The sequence below is a fragment of the Ursus arctos genome, unplaced genomic scaffold (assembly GCF_023065955.2).
Source record: "Ursus arctos isolate Adak ecotype North America unplaced genomic scaffold, UrsArc2.0 scaffold_22, whole genome shotgun sequence".
Classification (NCBI taxonomy): Eukaryota; Metazoa; Chordata; class Mammalia; order Carnivora; family Ursidae; genus Ursus; species Ursus arctos.
The window spans coordinates 12,947,586-12,967,406 of record NW_026622897.1 but is presented as its reverse complement, the minus strand read 5'-3'; the positions used below and the strand labels follow the sequence as shown (position 1 = coordinate 12,967,406).

Below are 19,821 nucleotides of genomic sequence, written 5' to 3'. Positions count from 1 at the left end.
TGGCTCAGTCAGTTAAGGGTCTGCCTTCAGCTCAGGTCATAATCTTGGGGTCCTGGAATAAAGCCCTGCATCAGGCTCCCTGCCTGGTGGGGAGCATGCTTCTCCCTCTCCTCCCTGCTCATGCTCTCTCTCACTCTCTCTCAAATAAATAAATAAAATCTTAAAAAAAAAAAAAAGAAACATTTAATTTGGTTTTTTTTTTTTTTTTAAGATTTATTTATTTGCGAGAGAGAGAGAGAGAGATTGTGCACACTCCAAGGGAGAGAGAAAGTTTAGCAGCGTCTTCGCTGAGCTTGGAGCCCACTTGGGGCTCGATCTCATGACCCTGAGATTGTGACCTGAACGGAAACCAAGAATCGGACGCTTTACCAACTGGGCCACCCAGGCGTCTTGTTTTTGTTTTTACAATAATAAAACATTTTATATGTTCTATACAAAAGTTTCTTTGGGTCTAAGTTCAATTCTAGATTGAAGACTGGCTATTCAGGTTAAATCTGCCATGGTGCTTATTAGTTTTAATTTAATTTTTTTTAAAGATTTTATTTATTTATTTGACAGAGACAGCCAGCGAGAGAGGGAACACAAGCAGGGGGAGTGGGAGAGGAAGAATCAGGCTCCCAGCGGAGGAGCCCGATGTGGGGCTCGATCCCAGAACGCTGGGATCAGGCCCTGAGCCGAAAGCAGATGCTTAACGACTGCGCCACCCAGGCGCCCCTAGTTTTAATTTTAAAAATAGCTTTCTTCCCTGCTGATCAAACAGCTCTATTAGCCTTAAGACATACAAGGGGCAACCAAGTTTTCCCACCTTATGGATTTCAAAATTACATATAAAATGTAAAGAAGTACAGCAACAAACAGCTTCACTTTCCACTAATTCAAAAGACTATTTCCTAAGTTTTCAAAAATATTTTTTTCGTTCCTTTTTAAAAGGGGGGAGGGGCAGAGGGAAAGGAGGAGAATCTTTTTTAATTTTTAAAATAATTTTATTTTTAAAGATTTTATTTATTTATTTATTTGAGAGTGAAAGTGGGGGGGGAGAGGGGAGAGAGAGAAGCTCAAGCAGACTCCCTGCTGAGCAGGGAACCCAACTCGGGCTAGATCCCAAGACCCTGAGATCATGAACTGAGCCAAAATCAAGAGTCAGACACTCAACCCACTGAGCCACCCAGGCGCCCCAAGAGACTCTTAAGCAGGCTCCATACTCAGCAGGAGCCTGACACATGGACTGATCTCACCACCCTGAGATCATGACCTGAGGGGAAATCAAGAGTGGCAATGCTCAACCCACTGAGCCACCCAGGCAGCTCTTAAATACAATTTTAAAAACCCAACTATTTCATTAGTTTGTTCTCACTTGTTTTCCTACCTGGAGAGACACTTCACACTTAGGTATTTTTGAGGTAAAAGTTAACTGACACAAAATTAACGGAGCGACCACTACTCAAACAGTGGAAAATAATGTATCCTACTCTCACTATATGATTATATAATTGACACTACTGATCCTGGGGATTGTTTAAAGAACAAGGGTAACAAACTGTGAATACAAGGTACTCTCATAATAACATGTATTCAAATATATCCCTCACCACTTAAAAGACAAAATACAGGCATTTCAACTTCATTTTACTTCTTAGGATACCATATTCAGACCTTGAAAAGCTTAAAGAATTTTGACGAACTGGAGGGTGTCTAGAGGAAAGGAGCCAAGCTGGTTCAAGAAACTGAAAACCTGTCATATTAGAAATAGTTGAATGAAATACGTATGTTTATAGTCTGTAGAAAAATGGGTTAGGAAAGAGAAGACATGACACAAATAACTGTCAAACTATTTGAAGATTATTAGGAGGAGATATTAAGCTTATTTTGCATGTCCCCAAATAGGAGGGTGAGGCCAGTGGACAGAATGTACAGTTAGGCAAATTTCTAACAATAAGGCTACAAAATGACATGGCCTACCTCTCACAATAGATTCCTCCAGGGGAGATGCAAAGAGAGGCAAGCTGAATCCCTAACAGGAAAGCATAAAGTGAACTTAAGCATATGAGTAAAGATTGGTCCAGATTTGTGGTGCCCAAACATCTTTAATGTTCTAGAATCTTTTTGAAATGTGTCCTGTTATATATTTACTTATAAATTAAAGGTATGAATTATTGTTAATCTATATATTAAATATTAGTAAAGTTTACTTTTTCCTTTTACATAAAAAAATACATGTAAAAAGAAGTTCTGAGTTGTTTTCTGTATTCCAATGGTTCTTCTTCTGCAATCCCCAGGGAGTGCACATACTCTACTTTCAAGACCAATGGTCTACTTAAGCTGTAAAATCTTTCTAGGTCTAGGATTCAATTTACTAACATGGATTTCCAGAGTTCTTCCACCAGGTAAACAACTGTTGTAAAATAATCATCGCAATTAAGATTTATTAAGAACTTACAATTTACAAGACACTGTGTTAGGAGCTTAGTTATTTAAATAAAACTGAAGCTCAGTGAGATTGAAGGAACCTGCTCCAAGACAGGGGAGCTGGAACTGGAATGCAGAGTTTTTTACCTCCAAAGCCTATCATTCTTGAGCAAAGGATGTTAGGCTCTATATAGAAAAGACATGACAAATTCTCATTTACTAATTCGATTTACTTACATACCTTATCACTACTAACCAAATTTAATGACATCCTGAGATTCTGAGCAAAACACTTTCATGCTGGTACTAAATTTCTTCACTGGCAAAATGAAGAAATAGGGACAGAGAAACTGAGGGAAAAGATGTCACTTATCTGGGGCTACCACACAGGTAGAATTGAGAGAGGATTGCGAAATATTCCCAATTAGCTAGTCTTTTTTTTTTCCTGTTTAACTATGAATACAAGGTCATCCTTCCTCCTCAACAAGGGCAAAGTGAGCAAAAATTTGTTTCTTTGCGCCTTCAGACACTTGGATTTTGTATTGTTTTGCCAAACCAAAATTTCACAATACAAAGTAGCTTTCCGTTTTACTGATGGCTATGGCTTGATCACATCCTTAAAGAGTAGGTAAAGAAAAACTGCCACGAACCCATGCGATCTCCTAAGACCAAGGCTGGAAATGTGTAATCTAGGGATCTACGCATTTAGAAGATTCAAATAATTTGGGAGTCAAGTAAAATAAGCTGTTGTATTCTAAGAGAAATGAAGACTGAATCAGGAGCTATCCTGATTGTATCCGAGCACAGCCTGTGATAGGACACAAAACCGGAGTGATTTTGGGCTTCCTGCCTCAGAGCAATACCGAACACAGCAGTATTCGGAATAGTGAAGCTGTAATCAGTAACATAATAAAAAAAGTACCAAGAGAGAGGTGGATTCTGACTCCCATCTCACCTTCCTGATTCATAATAATCCCTTTGGGGGGGATTATTATAAGTCACTATCTTCTGATCACAAACACCAGGTTCAGTTAGAGAACCCAAGCAGAATGGAGATAAAGGTCTGAAGAACAGAAGTTTTGTTAATTTACCAGGAGAGACTCTATTCTAGGGAATCTCTGATTGTCCATCAAAATGTAAATTCTTTGGAAAAATGAGTAAGCACCTTGCACAGCATTTCCCAATTTTCCTGCATTTTCTGTCTTCTTTCTACCTTAACTTGGACTGCGACAGTGAACGCCAGAATTTCCAGATACTTACACCAGCATGTGGTGTAGCTGGTGTAGCGTGTTTAATCAGAAACCAGTTTCAACAACAAAGAAATATAAATTCTCAAGCTCAGCTGGATCTTTAGTTTAACCAGGAAACAGAGGGAGGAGAAAAGTTGCACCAAGAATTAAAAGATTTAGAATGTGCCCACTCTGACCTAAGACTTCATTTTGTTTCAGAGGGAGTTAGCAGGGTTATTCTGAAAGGGAAGAAAAGCCTCATCCAGAATACCCTGCCTCAGTGGGCTGGCGGGTGGGTCCTGGGGTTCCAGCACATCCATAATTTATTATCGAATGCCCGCCCAAGCCAACAAATTAAAGCACAATGATTTCCTACTCCTCCCCTGCTCCCCCACAAGGAGGCAACCTTTATATCAGAACAATGTGCCCAGGAGAATCTAAAGACACAGGCTTATCCGAGGCAAAGCTGTATTCAAATGCTCAGGAGAATCAATACTCTGTATTTTCTCCTCCTCCTTTCTCCACACTTTATCACCCTCCCCTCAACTGAAAACTGTACAAAATGAGATCCTAGAGTGGGTGCAGATGATCTTCCCTTTCTGCGCAGATTCGCTCTAGAAAAAGAGGCCAGAGATTGAAGTGTTTGCTTTTCCTAAGGTTTGTGCGTAAATCATGGAAAGCAACGCCGGCCTGAGCTACGGGAAGCAGAACAGTGAGTCACCATGCAACGGGTATAACGCAAACCTGTAGCCCAGAAGGTCTCGATCTGGTAAACGGACATGGACGGACCAGGTGAAAAGCACCTGAGAAAATCTGTCCATGGGTCTTTCTAAGCAGCTGGTTGACCTTGGACACATCGCCAACCTTGCTGGGCCTCACCTCTAAAATAAGAGGCTGGACTACACGGCCCTCTAAGAAATAATCCCTTCGGAGCCGTGACAGTCTGCGGGTTTTTGAATACATTAGAGGAAACGGAGAAGTTTCTAAAGAGTTGAAATTTTTCAACAAAAGGGGGAGGAAAAAGTGCTCGGTTAACAAGCCACCGAGTAACGGGTCTAAGCCCGCGTTAAAGGCCTCTCCGACAGGGGGAAAGCGGAGGGAGGGTCAGAGGTTCGGGCGCGGGGATGGAGGGAAGAGGCAACAGCTGAGACCGGAGACAGAAGAGTTGCTACAAACGGGGCTGGCGGCGGCGAACCGCCGGCCCCAGCGAGCTAGGGTGCCGAGAGGCCTGCTTCAGGGGGTGGGCCGGGGAGGAGCGGCCGCCCCGCCACCGTAGTCCCCCTCACCCCTCCCCCGGGAAAGGCGGGTGGAGACGGCGGCCAGCGGCGGAGCCGAGTCGGCAGGTTTGGGGGTGGGGTGCAGGCGGGAGGCTCTAAGGGGGGCGGCGAGCGGTCCGGGGTTGCCGGGGACAGCGCGGGCGGCTGTGAGGCAGCGCTGGGCCGCGGAGAAGGCGCGCGCGCGAGGCCCCCCGAGGGGCGGCGGGGAGGGGGAAGGTGGCGCGGGGGGAGGGGCCCGGACAGTGGGGGAGGGGAGGTCGCGGGCCTCTCACAATAACAAATCGCAGGCCCTTCCGACCCCCACCTCTAAGCCGCCGGTTCCCCGCGACCCTGGCTGCACTCACTCAGGCAGAGGGTCCGTGCGGGCCCTAAGCGGCTGCGGCGTCGGCGGGTGGCGCGTCTGTCGCTCGCTCGGTCCCGGCGGCCCTGCTCCGGCGCGTCCCTCCTCGGGCCCCAGCACCAGCAGCAGCGCCCCCACTTCCGGTTCCCCTGCCACTCAAGCAAATGGCTTCCGGAAGTCCCGCCTCATCCTGCGCGGCCTCCGCGTGGCTCCTCGCTCTCGGCTTTTCCTATCTGCGGGCGCTCGCTGCTGGCGCTCAGGTGCCTTGCCACGCCCCGCGCGGTTCCCCGCATTGTTCTCTGTCCTGCCCTCTTTTTGCACGTAGCTTGCATGAGGTGCAAATCATCTTTCCTCTGCCTGCATCCCTCAATCCTGGGTTAATGTCGTCGCGGAGTGGGGATGGCATTCGGGACAATGTGGCGTGACCTCACACTGACGCCATTCCTCTCCCACCCAGCCAACCTGGCTTCTTTCTCCACCTCGTGGAATAAACCAGATTGCTGCAACTGGGAGGGAAATAGGCCCCAAGGTTAATGAGACAGTCTGCTACATTATGAGTGGAATTTCTGTTTCTATGATGAATGTAGGGATGTGGGGGGACCGCCTCTTAAGGTGATACTGTAGGGGGCTGGCGAGTCAGTCTTTTCCTTAACAAATCCATCCAGTTTAGGTGAAGACACACATATACAAAGTCAACACTAAAAAGAGTATATGCTGAATGCTATATAAATGCGGGACCTTAAGAGTAGAGAGGGAGGGCGAAAGATGTACGCAGGCTTATGGCAGCGAAACCTTTGGTAGAGCATAGCCCTGAGCTGGCCCTTTAAGGATGGACGGACTTCATTCAGACCTATGCTAGGTAGTAGGTATTCAGAGCTCTGAAATGATGGGGGACAAAGGGGCGGGCGGTAATTTTGCTGGCAAAATCTGTTAAGAGTACTATAAAAATCAAGATATATCGAATTGATTTTTAGCTCACCTCTACCGTCAAAGTGATACTACATTTACCAGGCGTATAATCCAAAATAATTTTGTCCTTGTATAGGATGATTTTTACATTGCTAATTTACCTCGGAATTTTCTTGCAGATGTTCACACACTGTATGGCACACCAGTACGTGCTCAGTAAATGTTTGTTGTTTTAAGTGTTCTATTGAAAAGAATTCATGTTTGGGGAACTCAAGAGGCAGCCCAGAAATATGTTGATAACAGAAGAGAAACAGCTTGAATTACTCTCCGGGGATAAATCCACAGAATCTGGCATCTCCCCAATTGTAACACTCAACACACTTTAATGTAATTACTACTTTAATATTCTGTCTTCACTACTATAGTGTAAACTCCAAGGGAGCAGGGTCTGTGTTGTATGGATTCCCAACACCTGGCACGGTGCCTCATTCACAGTAGAGATTAAGTATTGCTGAACGAGGAATGAATGATCAAGGGTTAATTTTGTGCCTGTGTGGAACCCATGGCCTCTCTTCCTACTTTTTTGTTTTCAACTTTTTAATTAAGAAACATAAATAAAGGAGGTGTACCCCTAGGAAATACCAGACCTAGTTAAACTAGCTTCTGCAAATATTTAAATACCTTTATGGCTCAAGCAGTTTTTAGCGTTTTGGCAAAATCTCACTGTCACCGAACCCCAAACTCTATAAAGAGCTTGTTTCCTGAATTTGTCTGTTTTAGCTTCCTAAATAGATCATTTTCAAAAATAGGCAGGTGGTCCATTGGAAAGGACCCTGAACTAGGCTTCAGGATGCCCTGGGGTCTTGTCTGCTACTGCTATTTGACTTCTTCAAGCCTTTGTTTCTTAGTCTGTAAGATAAAAAGAATGGACTAGATGATTGCTAAGGTCCTTTCTAGCTCTCAATTTCCACCCTCCCCCCAGTTGTATTCAGGAACATAATTCTGGTGGCGTGCACATCCTATCTCACTCCTCCTCACTTCCCACACACAAGCTCTTCTCCCCCAGGGTCCCATTCAGAGTCTGTGTTTTCCATACAGTCCCAGTTGGTGATAAGTAAAAACGACTTTTCTGACTATGACACAGAATTGACTGAAACTATCCGGAGAGCTTGCGCTTCAAGTTGTTTTTCCATTAACGTTGGTGGGTTTTATGAATCCATCCAGATTCTTTAGTCTGGCTTCCCTGTTGATTAAATGCCACCCTAAAGGGAGAAAATACATAAATCCTGACAAAATGTCTGTGGACTGACTGGAGTCCTCAAATGGGCAAAAGTAAAAGGGATCTAATGTAAACCTAGGACTTTGAGAATGGTGAGTGTCAAAATACTACCCAAGTGGCCTGGAATTGAGGAGACTGCTTGGCATTTTTCATTACTTACAGTAATGAAACTGGGAGGTTTCAGAGGACCTGGCATTTCAGACGTGAAAAGAAGGAGGGAAAGCTATGTGGACTGAGAATGGACATGTGGTGTGAATTCAGGGAATTTCTGTGGGTAGAACCCAAGATCAGATGGTTTATAAAAAGTTCCAAAGTGTTGTGTATTGTTAAAACAACATTAAAAAATGTTTTGACTGAAGAAAACAAGTTCACTTATATCCACACAAATAAACACATTTTCATTTGCCTCAGTAAGTATATATTGAATAAATATTTCTTAATTTAAAAATCCCTGGGGTCAGGCCAAATGTTAGCAATACAGTAAAAAATACACACTATTGGGACGCCTGGGTAGCTCAGTTGGTTAATTGTCTGCCTTCAGCTCAGGCCATGATCCCTGGCTCCCTGCTCAGTGGGGAGTCTGCTTCTCCCTCTGCCTACCACTCCCGTGCTTGTGCTCTCTCTGTCTGACAAATACATAAATAAAATACATTTAAAAATATACAGTATTATAACAGCATTTTTGTTTCCACCACTGACAATTGTTAATTTGTCAGTCTTGTTTTTGTAAACAATGTGTGTGTGTTTTTGTATCACTACAAACTCGTTAATTGAAATTGAAGCATATTGATATGTTTTATTCCACTGCCATTATTAAGCTTATTGATAACCATATTGCCCTGTGTTTAGGAGGTGGGACGGGGCCCTATTCAAGTTGCTTGAGTCATTTTGACATGACCAAATATTGATTTGTTTTTTGCCGTTTTAGTTTTTTGCCTTTTCTACAATTTCATAGAAATGGAGTCATACGCTAGGTACTCTTTTGCTTCCTTTCTTCTTCTGTTTAAAATTTTTGAGATTCATCCGTGTTGTGTGTATTCCTTTTTATTGCCGAATAGTATTTTGTCGTATGGGTATTCTACGATTTGTTTATCCAGTCAACTGTTAAAAACATTTGGTTTGTTTCTAGTTTTGCTAGTAAAATGAAGATGAAAGTTCATATAGAAGTCTTTGTGGAGATATGTGTCTCACCTTTTTTTGGCAAACATCTAGGAACATAATTGCTAGTTATATTACAAGTGCATGTTTCCCATTATAATAAACTGCCCAACTGCTTTTCAAAGTGGTTTATCATTTTATGCCCCCTGAGAGTTCCAGTTTCTGGATCCTTGACGACACATAATATTGTCAATCTTTTTAATGTTAACCATTCTAGTGGGTCGGTAATGATATCTCTCTGTGATTTTAATTTGCATTTCCCTGATTATTAATAATATTAAGCATCCTTTCATATTCCTTTGTCCATTTATATATTTTCTTTTGTCAAGTGTTTGTTCAGCTCTTTCATTAAAAAAAATTAGGTTGTCTTATTACTGAGTTGTAAAAGTTGTTTTATATTCTGATTATAAAGTCTTTGTCAAATATATGTATTTCAAACATTTTTCTTCCAATCCATAGCTTGAGTTTTCTTTTTTATTACTATTATTTTAATTCCAGTATAGTTAACAAGCAGTGTTATATTCATTTCAGATGTACAATATCGTGATTCAACATTCCATACATAACTCAGTGTTCAAGACAAGTGTAGAGTTTTCATTTTCTTTCTTTTTTTTTCTTTAATGTTTTATTTATTTATTTGAGAGAGAGAGAGAAAGCACACACACAAACGGGGGGAAGGGCAGAGGGAGAGGGAGAAGCAGCCTCCCTGGTGAGCAGGGAGCCCAACATGGCTCAATCCCAGGACTCTGAGATCTTGACCTGAGCTAAAGGCAGACGCTTAACCCACTGAGCCACCCAAGCACCCTGAGTTTTCATTTTCTTTTCTTTTCTTTTTAAAGTTTTATTTATTTATTTGACAGAGAGAGAGAGGCAGCGAGAGAGGGAACACAAGCAGGGGGAGTGGGAGAGGGAGAAGCAGGCTTCCTGCTGAGCGGGGAGCCGCTGCAAGGCTTGATCCCAGAACGCTGCGATCATGACCTGAGCCGAAGGCAGTCACTTAATGACAGCCACCCAGGCGCCCCCTGAGTTTTCATTTTCTTGAAGTATCTTTCAAAGAACAAAAGTTTTTAACTTTGACAAAGTACAATTTATCTTTTTTTTAAATTTATGGTTTGTGCTTTTGTGTCCTATTTAAGAAATCTTTGCCTGCTATTAAAATGAGTTTCTTCTGTTTTCTTCTAGAAGTTTTTATAACTTTAGCTTTTACATTTCAGATAGTAACCCATTTATTTATTTAATTTAATTTTTAATTTTTTTTCATTTTTATCACCTGGTTACCCCATCCCTGCCCCACTCCCTTCTGTAACCCTCAGTTTGGTTCCCGGAATCCAGAGTCTCTCATGGTTTGTCTCCCTTTCTGATTTCTTCCCATTCAGTTTTCCTTCCCTTCCCCTATGGTCCTCTGCTTTATTCCTTATGTTCCACATATGAGTGAAACCCATATGATAATTGTCTTTCCCTGCTTGACTTATTTCACTTAGCATAATCCCTACAGCATGGTATTGGCACGAAAACAGATACATAGGTCAATGGAACAGAATAGAGACCCCAGAAATGGGTCCTCAACTTCATGGTCAACTAATCTTCAACAAATCAGAAAAGAATATCCAATGGAAAAGAGACAGTCTCTTTAATAAATCGTGCTGCGAAAATTGGACAGCCACATGCAGAAGAACGAAACTGGACCATTCTCTTACACCATACACAAAGATAAACTCAAAATGGATGAAAGACCTCAATGTGAGACAGGAATCCATCAAAATCCTGGAGGAGAACATAGGCAGCAACTTTTTCGACATTGGTCACAGCAATCTCTTTCAAGATACATCTCTAAAGGCAAGGGAAACAAAAGCAAAAATGAACTTTTGGGACTTCATCAAGATAAAAAGCTTTTGCACAGCAAAGGAAACAATCAACAAAACTAAGAGGCAACCCATGTAATGGGAGAAAATATTTGCAAATGACATATCAGATAAAGGGCTGGTATCCAAGATCTATAAAGAACTTCTCAAACTCAACACCCAAAAAACAAATAATCCAGTCAATGAATGGGCAGAAGACATGAACAGACACTTCTCCAAAAAAGACATACAAATGGCTAACAGACACATGAAAAAATATTCAACATCACTAGCCATCAGGGAAATACAGATCAAAACCACAATGAGATATCACCTTACACCAGTTAGAAAGGCAAAAAGTAACAGGACAGGAAACAACAAGTGTTGGCAAGGATGTGGAGAAAGGGGAACCCTCTTACACTGTTGGTGGGAATGCAAGCTGGTGCAGCCACTCTGGAAAACAGTACGGAGGTTCCTCAAGACATTAAAAATAGAGCTACCCTACAACACAGCAATTGCACTACCACGTATTTACCCCAAAGATACAGACGTAGTGAAAAGAAGGGCCACATGCACCCCAGTGTTCATAGCAGCAATGTTCACAATAGCCAAACTGTGGAAGGAGCCGAGATGGCCTTCGACAGATGAATGGATAAAGAAGATGTGGTCCATATATACAATGGACTATCACTCAACCATCAGAAAGAATGAATACCCACTATTTGCATCCACATGGATGGATGGTAATCCTTTTAAAGGTGATTTTTGTGTATGATGTTAAGTGAAGGACAAAACTGTTTTGCATATGAATGTGGGATTGTTAAGGCCAAGTTTGTTGAAAAACTCTTCTCCACTGAATTATCTTGGCCCCTTTGTTGAAAAACAATTCACGGGGTGCCTGGGTGGCACAGCGGTTAGGTGTTTGCCTTCGGCTCAGGGTGTGATCCCAGCGTTGTGGGATCGAGCCCCACATCAGGCTCCTCTGCTATGAGCCTGCTTCTTCCTCTCCCACTCCCCCTACTTGTGTTCCCTCTCTTGCTGGCTGTCTCTATCTCTGTCGAATAAATAAAATCTTTTTTTAAAAAAAAGACAATTCACTATGTTAAGTATGGATCAGTTTCAGACTATATATTCTGTTCTGTCCACGCTCAACGTGGGGCTCAATCCCATGACCCTGAGATCATAAGCCAAAACCAAGAGTCAGATGCTTAACCAACTAAGCCAGCCAGGTGCCCCTGATTGATGATTACTGTTTACTGTGCCATAATTTTAGATCTTCTTAAATTTCTCTCAGCAATATTTTGTAGGTTTACACATTTGATAAATTTACCTTTAAGTATATATAATATATCCTTGACATTTATGAGAAAATTTTGGTCTTTGAAAACTCCATTTTTGAGAACTGCATAATAGCATATAATTTTCTGAAGAAATGTTCTTGAAATTTTTAAGCAATCACTTGATCTCTGTTGTGACTGTAACAGTATGCTTGAGGAGAAGTAAAGAACCCCAATGCCAGGCTGAAATTCACACACTATCTAGGCATCTGGGCCTTGCTTTCTGACTAAATGCTCTGTTTTCATTGCCCACCAACCTTAAAGAGACTTTCATTCAAATTTCCGCCCTATTAAAATTACAAATCCTTATATCATCGATTTTCAGGCTCTCTGTCAAGATAAAACCCTGACTTCTGAAGCCAAGAGAACATGGATGTTTCTACTGTAGTGTGCATCTCCCTCTTTGAACCCTTTGTTTACAAGCCTCCTTCCCTAATTCAATATGCATTCTAGGGCGGGAGCCTTGTCTCATTTCTCCCGGTAACCCCAGTGCCAGGAAGTGCCTGACATAATGAATATGTTTTGGTAACTGATGGATGAGTAAAGTCAAGGTCGATTTGCACTCCTCAAGAAAGGAGACCATAAAAGCCCAGGGGAGCAGAGGCTAGAATTAAAGTCAGCAATAGGACTCAGCAACAGGAATACTAAAAGACTGGCAACTCAGTGGGAAGTTGAAACTCAGGAGTTAACCTGGTAGAATCCAACTTCATTCTAGCAGACAGTTCCTTGCACCTTCTCACATGCTTTAAAAGCTGCATATTCTTAAAGGCAACGTCCAACTCATTGACATTACATTTCTCTTCACTTCTAGATATTTACTGAATCCTTGCCATGTGCCAGGCACACTGCTAACCCATGGGGAGAAAAGGAGCAGGGTAACACCTCCCCTCAAGGAACTCATGGTCTAGTCATAGATACAGACATAAAGACAAGTGATTCTCATAACATAGGCAATGGTAGAGGAGAGCATTGAATACTCTGAGATAGGAAAAGGGGGAGTATTTAGCCCAACCTGGAGGTGTGGTGATCAGAAAAGGCTTCTAGGAGAAAATGATCCCCGAACTGAATCTTTTTTTTAAAGACTATTTTTTGGGGGCGCCTGGGTGGCTCAGTCGGTTAAGCGTCTGCCTTCGGCTGAGGTCATGATCCCAGGGTCCTGGGATCGAGCCCTGCGTCGAGCTCAGCGTCAAGCTCTCTGCTTAGCAGGAGCCTGCTTCTCCCTCTCCCCTCTTGTGCTCTCTCTTGCTATCTCTGTCACTATCTGTCTCTCTCAAATAAATAAATAAAATCTTTAAAAAATTTTTTTAAAAATAAAGACTTTCTTATTTTTTATTTTCATTTTTATTTACTTGAAGAGCTAAGTTCTTTTTTTTTTTTTTTTTAAGATTTTATCTATTTATTTGACACAGAGAGAGAGAGCACAAGCAGGAGGAGCAGCAGAGGAAGAGGGAGAAGCAGGCTCCCCGCTGAGCAAGGAGCCTGATGCAGGACCCCATCCCAGGACCCTGAGATCATGACCTGAGCCAAAGGCAGACGCTGAACCAACTGAGCCACCCAGGTACCCCAAGCTCAGAGATTCTTTCCTGGGCTGTGTCCGGTCTACTAATAAGCCCATCAAAAGCAGTCTTCAGTTTTGTTAAAATGTTTTTGTATTTCTTTTTGATTCTTTCTTAGGATTTCTATCTGTCTGCTTACATTACCTCTCTGTTCTTGCACACTGATCTATCCATTTGAGTCATTAGCATATTAAGAAGAGTTGTTTTAGGGGCGCCTGGGTAGTACAGTTGTTAAGCGTCTGCCTTTGGCTCAGGGCGTTATCCTGGCGTTCTGGGATCGAGTCCCACATCGGGCTCCTCTGCTGGGAGCCTGCTTCTTCCTCTCCCACTCCCCTGCTGTGTTCCCTCTCTCGCTGGCTGTCTCTCTGTCACATAAATAAATAAAATTAAAAAATAAAAGAATAGTTGTTTTATTTTTGTTTTTATTTTTTTTAAAGATTTTATTTTGTTTATTTGACAGAGAGAGAGAGACAGCCAGCGAGAGAGGGAACACAAGCAGGGGGAGTGGGAGAGGAAGAAGCAGGCTCCCAGCAGAGATCAGGGCTGGGATCCGGCCCTGAGCCGAAGGCAGACACTTAACGACTGAGCCACCCAGGCGCCCCAAGAATAGTTGTTTTAAATTCCCAGTCCGATAACTTCACCACGCAATGTCTGGCTTGATGCTTGCTTTGTCTCTTCAAACTGTATTGTTTGCCTTTCAGGATGCCCTCGTATTTTCTCGGTGGCTGAACATGATGTTCTGGGTAAAAGGACTAGTATAAATAGGCCTTTAGTTATGCGATGGTAAGGTGTGTGCTTTGCGGGGGGAGCATTCTACACCTGAACTAAATCTTAAAGAATGAATAGGGCTTGCCAGGTGTGAAGCAGGGAGGACAAAGGCGAGAAGTAGAGCGCGTGCTACAGCTGAAGGCCTGAAGCAGAGGAGGCAGCAGGAGCAAAATCTCCCTTTCTTAAGATCTCTCAAGACTAAAATATTTTGGCAACGACCTCATGTTAGCTACACCCTGGCCAGATTGGGATCATGCCCAAATCAGCTTTACTTTCTTCACATTGTCTAGCTAGAGCATGACTTCTGTACACGAGTGTCGTAAAACTAATAAGTAATAATCCCCATGATGGAAGACATCTGTGCTACACTGTCTTGCACTGGACGAGTGTAAGTTGGGCCTGAGGTCACACGAGACCGGTCTCACCCTTACATTACTGAATAAATTAGAATTGCCTCAAATCATGCATGGCCTTATTACCGCCACTCCTCATACCAGTACGGCTATTGCTGGCCCAACAATATAAATACTGTAGTAGTATATATTGTATATGCATATATATGTATGGGTATATATAGAGAGAGATGTAATGACAACTTCAAATTTTAAAAATAGTTTTTTTAGGGGCACCTGGGTGGCTCAGTCTGTTAAGAATCTGCCTTCGGCTCAGATCAGGATCCCAGGGTCGTGGGATCCAGCCCCGCCTGCATCAAGCTCCCTGCTCAGCAGGAGCCTGCTTCTCCCTCTCCCCTCTTGTGCTTCTTCTTCCCCTCTCTGGCTTGTGCTCTCTCTCTCAAGTAAGTAAATAAAATCTTTAAAAGGTAAAAATAGGGGTTTTTAAAAAGATTTTATTTTTCAGTAATTTCCACTCCCAACGTGGGGTTCGAACCCACAACCCTGAGATCAAGTGTCCCAAGCTCTACCGACTGAGCCAGGCAGGTGCCCCTAAAAATACTTTCATATACATTACCATAGCTGATCTTTATAAAATACCAATGAAAAGTGTTTAGGTATTCAGTTAACAAATAGTTATTAAACACCAAAACGCAGTCAGACTGTGTTAGCTGCCTCAGGGATACAAACGGCATGTTGAAACGATAGTTATTTGTCACTAAAAGGATTATTTGGTCCAGCTCTCTTATTTGATAGGCAAGCCCTACAGGCAAGAGAGTTTAAATGTTTGGCCCCTGCCTGCAGAGCCCCCGACTGTCTAACAATGTAGCAGGGAAGGGGCACCTGGGTGGCTCAGTTGGTAAGCGTCTGCCTTCGGCTCAGGGCACGATCCTGGCGTTCTGGGATCAAGCCCCACATCAGGTTCCTCTGCTGGGAGCCTGCTTCCTCTCCCACTCCCCAGGGTTGTGTTCCCTCTCTCGCTGGCTGTCTCTCTGTCAAACAAATAAATAAAATCTTAAAACAAAAAAAACAAAACAAAAAAAACCCCAATGTAGCAGGGAAGATGAAACGAAACAGGTGAAACAATTCAAAAGCCATCAGGCACTCCATAGTATGGCCCTGAGAGAAGGGAAAGATCCGTACAGAAGGAAGGCAGCAGGACTGAGGAGCAGACATAGTCCTGGGCACTTCTGCATGATGTTGGTCCTCGAAACACATGTCCTCATCAGCATCTTCTTCACTGATGATTAACACTAAAGCTGAAAGAAGTCAGGGTAGTTGCCAAAAGCCACACATCACAAGTGGTGGACCTGGAATGCAGAGCCAGTCCTGTCTGAAATCCAAACGTGGGTTATTTAAATACTTCAAACTACCAAAGCCCAATAGGCACAGCCTCTGTGTGGGATGAGAAAAGCTTTTCAAAAGTACTGGGGAAAAAAGAGTGGGATTAACCTCAGCAGAGGCTTGAAACCAGGAAACTGTGTTACTTAGGCAGGCAATGGGAAGCTTCCGTTGGTTCTTAAGTTGAAGCAGTAACACAGCCATTATCAGGGAAATTGAGAGCGGGAGAGACTCTTGGGTTAGAAGTTGTGTAGCAATCTATTTACAGCACTGCTTACATACAGATATTTACTCCAAGTCTGATTTAAGTGACCACTTGACAGGGAGCTCACTTCTTATCAGGCAGTACATCCCATTATTGGCTAACTCTGGTCATCGATAACTCTTTTTTTTTTTTTTTTTTTTTAGATTTTATTTATTTGTCAGAGAGAGCACGAGCTGGGGGAGAGGCAGAGGGAGAAGCAGACTCCCTGCTGAGTGGGGAGCCCAATGCAGGGCTCGATCCCAGGATGCTGGGATCATGACCTGAGCTGAAGGCAGATGCTTAACTGATGAGCCACCCAGGCATCCCAGCCAATAGCTTCTTAGTTAGCATACTTTGTATTTCTTCACCCAAAAGAATAAAACAGCTCAGGGACCAAGGTCAGAGCTTTGTGTGTCACTCCTGGAGATCTTCCAGGTGAGCGCAAAGCCAAGACTCCTCCTCACCGTTTCATCCACTCCCTCCTTTCACAAAGGCTTAGTGAACGCTTGCATGTGTTAGTCACTCTCTAGGGCCTTGGGCTACAAGGATCCCTGCCCTTTCAAAGCTTACATTCTAGTGAGGAGAGGTAATAAATGTTAAACATCATCATAATCGAAACAAAGTCAAGGACATAGTGTGTTCAGAGCTGTGTAGTTCAGAAATACAAGAGAGCCGTGAAGTGGTAGGCAGGGCTGGGAGCGGTGGGCTGGAGGAGGCCGTATGAGTTCCATGTGCTCAGAGAAAGCATCATTTGAGAAGGCAACATTGAGAAAAGACTTGAAAGGAGTGGGTTATCTGTGCAGATCTCTGGTGGAAGAACGTTCTGGCAGAAGGAATGGCAGCTGACAAGCCCCCGAGGAGGCTGCAGGCCTGCATATCTGAGGAGCAGCAAGGAGGTCAGGGTGGCTAGAGTAGAGTGAGTATGGGAGGCCTGGTTGGAAACAGGAAGGAGAAGTGGTGGAGGTCCTCGTAGTCCAGGGGCAGGAATTTGACTGATATCCTGAGGACAATGGGGAATCATTATAGGGTTTTGAGGAGAAGTATGAACCTACTTTAATTTTAGAAGGATTCCTCAAGCTTCTGGGCTGAGTTGACAGCACAGGGAGAGCAAGGGTGGGAGCAGAGAGACCAGTCGGGGTTATTGCAGTGGCCCAGGTAAGAGATGATGGCGGCTCAGACCAGGCTGGTGGCAATTTGAGGTTGTGTTTTGTTGCAGTCTGCACCTCCCTGCATCGACCTGAAGTAAATGCTTTCTAAAATGTGTTTTTACAGGGCACCTGAATGGTTCAGTTGTTAAATGACCAACTCTTGATTTTGCTTAAGGCCATGATCTCAGGTTGTGGGATTGAGCCCCCTGTCAGGCTCTGCACTCAGCAGGGAGTCCGCTTGAGATTCTGTTTTCCTCTGCCCCTCCCTGCTGCTCTTGCTGTCTTTCTCTCTAAAATAAATACATGAATCTTTTAAAAAATGTGCTTTTGCGTGTAGAACTCGACCCACCACCGGTCACTCTCTCCCCAGGTTTATTTCCTCTTCCCTGATTCTGAAGGTGAACATAGTCAACCCAACTTCCCTTCCCAGTCACTTCCCGAGACAAGCCACAAGACCTTTCCACTTTGCAGATTTTATTGCAAAACCACTAAAAGAAAGCTGAGAAGAAGTAAGGAAACTAACACAGATGAGAAAGTGACAAAGGTGAATTTCCTAGTTTGTATAGCAGCAGTGCCTGGTCCATAGTTTCTGACTGCCTCTATGATTCGTGGTTTTGGGAACCTCAAAGACTTTTGTCTTTGCTTTTATTGTTGAAGAATGGACCTCCCTAACCCTGCTCCCCAGCCTCTACACCCCCCCCCCACACTAATTTTTTTCGTTAGGGTCTCTTGATTCCACATCCGAGCTACACTCCTTACGGTTCACTAAACTCTGTCACAGTTATCTAACACCTGCCTCTGGCCCCATCTTTTAATTTCCCTGGCTGACTATAGGCCAGGAAAAGACCTTTCTCCTTCCTTCCCATCTTTCTCTCTTCCCTTCCCTAAGCCCCCAAGTGCTCTGGTGCCAGGTCTTCAGCCCATGGTCATTGTCCTTTCCCTCGACTGTAAACTCTCGGGGCTCCTGAGCTCCACATCTACACTGCAGTGACTTGCTCTCTTTTCCTCTTAAAGTCCAGTTCCCTTATTGTGGCTTTTGTTCTCTGTTCCCTTTTAGGTCTCAAACTGCCTCTCCAGCACCACCCCCCTCACCCTCCCACCCCAGTTCACACTCTATCTGCTCCCGCCACTCCATGCCTCAGGCAGACCCTACCGCTCATTTTCCCATGCCTTTGCTCTGGCCGTCTCCTACCTTAACTGTCCTTTTCTGCCCATCCTTTAGCCATGGAAATCCTACTTCTCCTTAAAGCTTTGCTCAGTTCTAATAGCCCTTCCTCTGTAAAGCTTTCCCTGCTCCCCAGCTAGAACGAATGAGAACTGCTGACAGCCCCCCACTCTGCTTTGCTGGCAGTGATCCCTGCTCGGGATCTCTTTCTTCATGAAAAGGCTATCATATTACGTAGGTAAGGACCTGATTCTCAGAAAGGTGTCATGTTGGATAGCTGCTTGCTAAAATATTTTATCTAAGGTGTTGATTAGCTGATAAAGTTTAACTTCTGAATATGTGATGTAGATAATTACAGTTAAGAGATTATGTCATTGAGAGTCAGGAGACCTGGATTTGAATCTCAGCTCTGATCCTCTCTCCCTTCCTTCCTAGCTTCCTTCCTTCCTTCTTTCTTCTTTCTTTTGATAATTATTCTAAAAATGTGAAGTGTATCTTATAGAGGACGGCAGACACAGTGAAACAGGAGGATTGAGTGACTAGTCATATACTGAATGCTAAATGCACAGACCTCCTAACCCTTTTTCCCACTTGGCTTCCTTTACAGTCAAGGCAGACAACTGAAAGAGATTTCTCTGGGGAATCTTGTTCCCGGCAAGTGACCAACGCAGATCGCCCCTCCTTTGAAGCTCAAAGTCAACAAGCCCCACAGATGTGCTCAGAGATTTTAACAGCTCTTTAGTCCCTGACTCTTTACCAAGAGCAGAGTGGACAGCCAACGCTATCGGATATCTGAGAAAAGCCTCTAATACTGAAGACAGAGAACAAAACAAGAAAACATTTTTTTTCATGGGAAAATGTTAATTTCATGATACCTGAAAAATAATATCACAAAGGGAAGAGAGTATATAAAACAATCAAGTGTGCTGGGCGTCCTCGCGGATACTGAGTGTCCCTGTCTGTAGGCCTCTCAAAGAACAGAGCTAGCAGATAAACACACCTGTACTAACACACGGAGTTATCATTATCCCCCCAAGTAGCTATCAGTATCTATATTGAGCTAAACATGAATTTACTCTGCTATCTCCCACTATAACCCAGTGCCATATGGTTCATTCTAGTTTGCTCCCCTCTCTTCTCCATTACCTCTCACTCCAACAGTGAGAAACCTGGTTCCCACCATCTGCCATCCACATACTTATTTGTTTATTCCCAGTATACTTGTATGGGAGTTTTAGAATTGTTAACCTGTACCTCTAAGGTAAACAACTTTACCAACTAGAGGACAAAGCATACATACAGTTCTTTTTGTCTTTCGTCTTATGGTCTACAGTCCCCAAAGTTTCTTAAGTCAATACCTTTCTTTGCCCACCCCCTTCCATGAAGTTATGGCATTTATAATACAGTTAGATTCTTTTGTCACACCCTGCA

General features: G+C 43.4%; 1 protein-coding gene and 1 long non-coding RNA gene across 3 annotated transcripts in view; one reads left to right on the top strand and one right to left on the bottom strand.

The window, feature by feature from the left end:
* The window catches only part of PAFAH1B2 (platelet activating factor acetylhydrolase 1b catalytic subunit 2), a 27,539-nt gene extending 22,126 nt beyond the window's left edge, over nt 1-5,413 (bottom strand). Inside the window, exon 1 of one of the 2 annotated variants that reach the window (XM_026505696.4) lies at nt 5,257-5,413. The gene's annotated coding sequence lies outside the window, so the exon portion shown is untranslated. The remainder of the gene's footprint in view (nt 1-5,256) is intronic. The other variant, XM_057316846.1, reaches the window with a different exon arrangement.
* On the top strand, nt 4,846-19,821 carry LOC130544575 (uncharacterized). Its single transcript, XR_008960976.1, has 3 exons — nt 4,846-4,978; nt 13,186-13,334; nt 18,998-19,821. It is a non-coding gene; the product is annotated as an uncharacterized LOC130544575 (long non-coding RNA).